This window comes from Somniosus microcephalus, chromosome 12, assembly GCF_052327205.1.
Source record: "Somniosus microcephalus isolate GS21.2 chromosome 12, FLI_Smic_1.0, whole genome shotgun sequence".
Classification (NCBI taxonomy): Eukaryota; Metazoa; Chordata; class Chondrichthyes; order Squaliformes; family Somniosidae; genus Somniosus; species Somniosus microcephalus.
The window spans coordinates 179,636,647-179,643,749 of NC_140998.1; the positions used below are offsets into that span (position 1 = coordinate 179,636,647).

Below are 7,103 nucleotides of genomic sequence, written 5' to 3' on the forward strand. Positions count from 1 at the left end.
TCCTGCTCCTATCTTCTATGTTTCTATGTTTCTATATAGGCCTCGGTGAGTATTTATAGTCAAGCGTGACTTGGTCTCTTCATCTAACTCAAGTTGTAGGTAGGCGTTTGTTAGATCTAACTTCGAAAAGATCTGGTCACCTGTCAGTGTTGTGAACAAATATTCCACATTTGTCAACGTATTGGGTGGATTACACTCTAGAAGCTGGTTTACGGTTACCTAATAATCACCACACAACCTTACCTTACCATCTGACTTAGGTACAACAACAATGGGTGTCGCCCAATTACTCAGCTCTACCTTAGAGATATTGGCCCAGAAATTCGGGTCGGAGGCTTCCCGCGGGTGTAAACCTCCGACCTGCACTTAACCTAGTGCGCCGGCCATTGTGCTGTGGGCCCGCGTGGGATTCCGATCCTGGGCCTCCTCCAACTGCCAGCGCGCAGTGCTTGCGTATCCCAGGGGCGCAGTTAGTTCGATGCATCTCCTGGGATCATGTGGGCCATGGAGAGCCAATCGGAGCGGGGAAATGCCCATTCATAAAATTGACAGGAAGACCTGTCAAAACTATAAATACTATAAGCACCAAAACATCACTAAAACGTCAAATAATTTTTTTATTTAAATCACATTTTTAATAAATTACGTAAAATAACTATAAACAATAATTTACATTTTTGAAAAAATTAATTAAGTTTTCTAACGGGGCTAAAAATAAACTTACCTTTCTTTAAAGTATATAAAAATAATAAACCTGTGGAAAAAATGTTTTAATTTGAATTAATTCACCACTTACCTTGTTAAAAGCAAGCCTTGCGCCTGCTTTTTACATGTGTAACTCCTGGCGACTTAGCCTCCCGGAGAAACCTGCAAAAAAAACGTAAGTTCGATGCGCACGCGCTGCCTCTCCAGCGCACGCGTTCGACCTCTGAACCCCTTCCTTTAAGGGAACGGAAGTTCCGGTTTCCCACGCATGCGCAGTGCATGCACGAAACCGGCACTTCCATTGGGCCTACGGGTGAGTACCCCGTGCGTACTCACCCGTGGAGACCCGAATTTCTGGGCCAATGTTCTCAGTTTCTAGTCTTTTGAGTTCTTGCTCAACTTTCTCCTCGAGAGCGTATGGCACGGGACGTGGCTTGCAGTAAACTGGGCTTGCGTCCTTCTGCACTCTGACACTCGCCTTGAAGTCGTGGATTGAACTGCCCGTTTCACTGAACACCTTCGGATACTGCTTGATGACATCATCTTTCGATGCAAATTTCGCTTCCACACGAAAAATCTCATTCCAATCCAGCTTCAGTGATCCCAGTCAATTCCTGGCTATCAAGGCAGGCTTGTCTCCTGCCACTACTATGAGAGGCAAGCTCTGACACTGATCCTTGTATCTCACTGGGATGGTGACACTTCCTACTCCAGGGATTTGTTCTCCTGAGTAACCTCGCAGCTCTACCTTCGATTTCTCTAGTCGATAATCACGCAACTTGTCGCGATATCGTGATTCCTGTACTACGCTCACAGATGCACCAGTGTCGATTTCCATGGGTATCCTGGTTCCTGCGACATCTACTTGGATGACGATACCTCGCAAATCGCTGTTAGATACTTTTGTGCTCCTGATGACGTGAATCTCCAGAACCTCCTCGTCCTGCTGCTTCTCTTCAACAGTATGTAGTGTCTGGCGATTTCTACTTCTCGCATTGCCAGTCGGTTTACTCTTCTGTCGGCACACCATTGCAAGGTGCCCAGTTTTCTTGCAGTAGAAACGCTCTGCCTTCACATATGGACAGCTTTGCGCGATGTGTTGTCCCAGGCACCGACAGCACGACTTCAACGCACTGTTACCTTGGCCAGTTGCTGAGGCCTTGGGGCCCAACTGCCTTTTACTTTTAGCCTGCAGCCGATTCACCTCGGTTGTCTGACGACTGGAAATGGCGCGGAATTCTCGGGTGTACCAGTCGGCCATATCCATCGACATAGCTGTCTGACAAGCTAAGTCAAAAGTCAAGTTAGGGGCTGTCAACAATTTACTTCTGATACGTTCATTTTTCAATCCACAAACAAAGCAGTCACGCAAAGCTCAGTCCTGAAAGTTTCCAAAATGACTGTGAATGGATAGCTTTTTTAAAGATTCAATGTACTCACTGATACCCTCGTCATTTAATTGATCACGAGTTCCAAACCAATAACTTTCAGCAATTTCCAGGGGCTCAGGACTGTAGTGCTGTTTCTCCTAAAGTGGCGTGTCCTTTGACTTGGCGGGAACAAGCACATTTTTCAGGGTTTCATGCACCCCGGGGCCTGCTTCTGTCACAAAAATAGCCCGTTTCATTTCCACAACCGCCCGGTTACGGTTTACATCATCGGGGACTTCAACGATACTATTCGCGGTGAGAAACATTTCTATCCGCTCCATGTACGCTCCGAAAGTCTCTCGGTCGCGATCGAACTCACCAAAGCGCCCTATTATTCCCCTAGGCGCGGCTATCTGGACTCCGGCAACGTTGACAGTTCAACCACGGGCGCTCGAAATGACCGTGGATTTTTAAAAAAAATTCCTGCCAAACGAAGAAACAGTTCCTCCGTCAGTTGGCAGGATTATCCTCCAACAAAAATTTCAGCTAGGGAATCCGCAATCCCATCCTCGTCGCCAGTTCTGTGATATCTTGGGACACAGCATATATATACAACTGCACAACATGGCTTCCGGTAAGAACTGTACTGCACGTTGCTTTATTATTATATATATCAGTAGACACCAGGTGGCGCTATTACACTCATTGAACCAGGGTTGGTCCCCTGGCCTGGTAGTAATAGTAGAGCGAGGGTATGCCGGGTCATGAGGTTGCAATTGTGGTGGAATACAATGCTGCTGCTGATGGCCCACACGCCTCATGGATGCCCAGCTTTGAGCTGCTAGATCTGTTCTGAATCTATCCCATTTAGCAAGGTGGTAGTGGTTCTCTCACCACCTGCTGCAGGCAGTCTGGCAACTATGTCCTTCAGGACTCGGCCAGCTCGGTCAGTCGTGGTGCTACCGAGCAACTCTCGGTGATGGACATTGGAGTCCCCCACCCAGAGTGCATTCTGTGCCCTTGCTACTCTCAGTGCTTCTTCCAAGAGGTGTTCAACATGGAGGAGTATTGGTTCATCAGCTGAGGGAGGGCGGTAGGTGGTAATCAGCAGGAGGTTTCCTTGCCCATGCATGACCTGAAGCCATGCGACTTCGTGGGGTCCAGAGTTAAAAGTTGAGGGCTCTCAGGGCCATTCCCTCCCGACTGTATATAAAATTCTAACAGGACTAGACAGACTAGATGCAGGAAGGATGTTCCCGATGGTCGGGGAGTCCAGAACCGGGGTCACAGTCTAAAGATAACGGGTAAGCCATTTAGGACAGAGATGAAGAGGAATTTCTTCACCCAGAGAATGGTGAACCTGTGGAATTCTCTACCACAGAAGGCAGTAGAGGCCAATTCATTAAATATATTCAAGAAGGAGTTGGATATATTTCTTAAGGCTAAAGGGATCAAGGGATATGGAGAGAAGGCAGGAACGGGTTACTGAATTTGGATGATCAGCCATGATCTCATTGAATGGCGGAGCAGGCTCGAAGGGCCGAATGGCCTACTCCTGCTCCTATCTTCTATGTTTCTATGTTTAATTCAGGATAGGGTAACTGAACACTTTGAAAATTTTCAGCTAATCAGATAGATTTGTAAAATTTAGGTTATGCCTGACAAATATGATTGAATTTTTTGAAGAGGTGACTAAAGTAGAGGACAGGGGAATGTCTATGGATGTTATTTATATGGGCTTCCAGAAGGCATTTGAGACTTGAGAGTTCAGGTACAGAGATCATTGAAATGTCATGAACAGGTACAGAAAATAATCAAAAAGGCTAATAGAAACATAGAAACATAGAAAACTAGGAGCAGGAGGAGGCCATTCGGCCCTTCGAGCCTGCTCCGCCATTCAATATGATCATGGCTGATCCTCTATCTCAATACCATATTCCCGCTCTCTCCCCATACCCCTTGATGCCTTTTGTGTCTAGAAATCTATCTAGCTCCTTCTTAAATATATTCAGTGACTTGGCCTCCACAGCCTTCTGTGGTAGAGAATTCCACAGGTTCACCACCCTCTGAGTGAAGAAATTTCTCCTCATCTCAGTCATAAATGTCCTACCCCGTATCCTGAGACTGTGACCCCTCGTTTTAGAGCCCCCAACCAGGGGAAACATCCTCCCTGCATCTAGTCTGTCTAGCCCTGTCAGAATTTTACACATTTAAATGAGGTCCCCTCTCATTCTTCTAAACTCTAGTGAATACAGGCCTAGTCGACCCAATCTCTCCTCATACGACAGTCCTGCCATCCCAGGAATCAGTCTGGTGAACCTTCGCTGCACTCCCTCTTTGGCAAGTATATGGCATGCTGGCCTTTATATCTAGAGGACTAGAATACAAGGGGGTAGAAGTTATGCTGCAGCTGTACAGAACCCTGGTTAGACCACTCCTGGAGCACTGGGAGCAGTTCTGGGCACCACATCTTAGGAAGGATATATTGGCCTTGGAAGGAAGGCAGGATAGGTTTACCAGAATGATACCCGGACTTCAAGGGTTAAGTTACAAGGAGAGATTACACAAATTAGGGTTGTATTCCCTAGAATTTAGAAGGTTAAAGAGTGATTTGATCAAAGCTTTCAAGATATTAAGTGGAACAGTGTAGATAGAGAGAAACTATTTCCGCTGGTTGGGGATTCTAGGACCGGGGGCATAGTCTAAAAATTAGAGCCAGATCTTTCAGGAGTGAAATTAGGAAACACTTCTACACACAAAGGGTGGTTGAAGTTTGGAACTCTCTTCCGCAATCAACAATTGATGTGATAGCAATTGTTAATTTTAAATCAGAGATTGAGAGATTTTTGTTAAGCAAAGGTAGTAAGGGATATGGGCCAAAGGCATTAAGGGATATGCGCCTAGAAATTGGGTTGGGGCGCCAAAGTGGCGCAAAAGTCGGCTGAGCGCAGGATTTAGCGCAGCGATCGGAGTGATACCGATCGCCAGAAATTCAGTTTCAGTGCCCCTCGAGGGAGACGGGGCGAGGCTCGAGGCGCTCCGCGTCCCTCTTAGGGCGCTGAAACTGATTATCGCAGCGTAACGTGCCACAGCGCCACACACTGCGGCATGGCACGCTGCAGTACTGCAGGCCTTCCTCCCACTGTTAAGGGGGAGGTGCCTGCAACAGCGCGATCCCCGATCGCGAGTGCCGGCAAATGAGCCCGGCACCAAGGAGAAGTGCCGGGCTCTTGGGAAACAGCTGGCAATGCCGCGGGGTGGGGGGGTTAGGAGGCCGGGGACGGAGGTGCTGGCAGGCGGCTGCCGAAAAAGCGGCCGTCCCGCACCTCCACCTTAACTTGCGCCGCTGCCGGCACAGTAAGGCCCCGTGAACCGGGCGCGGGTAACGAGCGGCGCAACTGCGGCATTCGCTACCAAATATCGCGAACGGGGCACGAATGGGGCGCTGCGCACACTGATGACGTCATCGGTGGCGGCGCAGCACAAATGCCTAACACCACCATTAGCGCCCCGACTGAATATCGCCGGAGACGCAGCCAGTGGCGCTACAGCCACTGACTGCCTCTTTAGGCGCTAACAGGTGGCGCTACTCACCCAATTTCTCCCCCATGGAGTTAGGTCACAGATCAGCCATGATCTCATTGAATGGCGGAGCATGCTCGAGGGGCTAAATGAGGGACAACTCCTGTTCCTATGTTCCTACTTCAGATGGCAGTTACACGTCAACCACATTGCGTGGGTCTGAAGTTAACATATAGGCCAGACTGGGTATGGACGGCAGAATTCTGTCCCTGAAGGACATCAGTGAACCAGATGGGTTTTTACGCCAATCCAGTAGTTACATCATACTCGCATTTTTCTTCCAGGCCCTGGGAGTGTTTGATGGGACAGTGTAGAGGGAGTTTTACTCTGTATCTAACCCGTGCTGTACCTGCCCTGGGAGTGTTTGATGGGTCAGTGTAGAGGGAGTTTACTCTGTATCTAACCCGTGCTGTACCTGCCCTGGGAGTGTTTGATGGGACAGTGTAGAGGGAGCTTTACTCTGTATCTAACCCATGCTGTACCTGCCCTGGGAGTGTTTGATGGGACATTGTAGAGGAAGCTTTACTCTGTATCTAACCCATGCTGTACCTGCCCTGGGAGTGTTTGATGGGACAGTGTAGAGGGAGTTTTACTCTGTATCTAACCCGTGCTATACCTGCCCTGGGAGTGTTTGGTGGGACAGTGTAGAGGGAGCATTACTCTGTATCTAACCCGTGCTGTACCTGCCCTGGGAGTGTTTGATGGGACAGTGTAGAGGGAGTTTTACTCTGTATCTAACCCGTGCTATACCTGCCCTGGGAGTGTTTGATGGGACAGTGTAGAGGGAGCTTTACTCTGTATCTAACCCATGCTGTACCTGCCCTGTAAGTGTTTGATGGGACAATGTAGAGGGAGCTTTACTCTGTATCTAACCTGTGCTGTACCTGCCCTGGGAGTGTTTGATGGGACAGTGTAGAGGGAGTTTTACTCTGTATCTAACCCATGCTGTACCTGCCCTGGGAGTGTTTGCTGGGATAGTGTAGAGGGAGCTTTACTCTGTATCTAACCCGTGCTGTACCTGCCCTGGGAGTGTTTGAAGGGACAGTGTAGAGTTCGCTTTACTCTGTATCTAACCCGTGCTGTACCTGCCCAGGGAGTGTTTGATGGGACAGTGTAGAGGGAGCTTTACTCTGTATCTAACCCGTGCTGTACCTGCCCTGGGAGTGTTTGATGGGACAGTGTAGATGAAGCATTAATCTTTAACTAACCGGTGTTTTACCTGCCCTAGGAGTGTTTGAACGGATACTATAGAGGGAGCTTTATTCTGTACCTAGCCTGTGCTCTAGCTTCCCTGGGAGTGTATGTGTGAGCTGTAGAGGGAGCTATTCCCTGTCTCTAAACAAAGTGTTTTTAGTGTCTAAAGTGGGGAAAAAAAGTTTCATTTCATTTCAATTTTTAAAAAGGTTTTAAAATTAAATTTAGTTCTAGTTAAGTTAGTTTAGTTTA

At 48.1% G+C, this 7,103-nt stretch overlaps 1 pseudogene; it reads right to left on the minus strand.

Moving 5' to 3' along the window:
* Positions 1-1,712: 1,712 nt before the first annotated feature.
* Positions 1,713-2,401, minus strand: LOC147109746 (uncharacterized; annotated as a pseudogene).
* Positions 2,402-7,103: the final 4,702 nt, after the last annotated feature.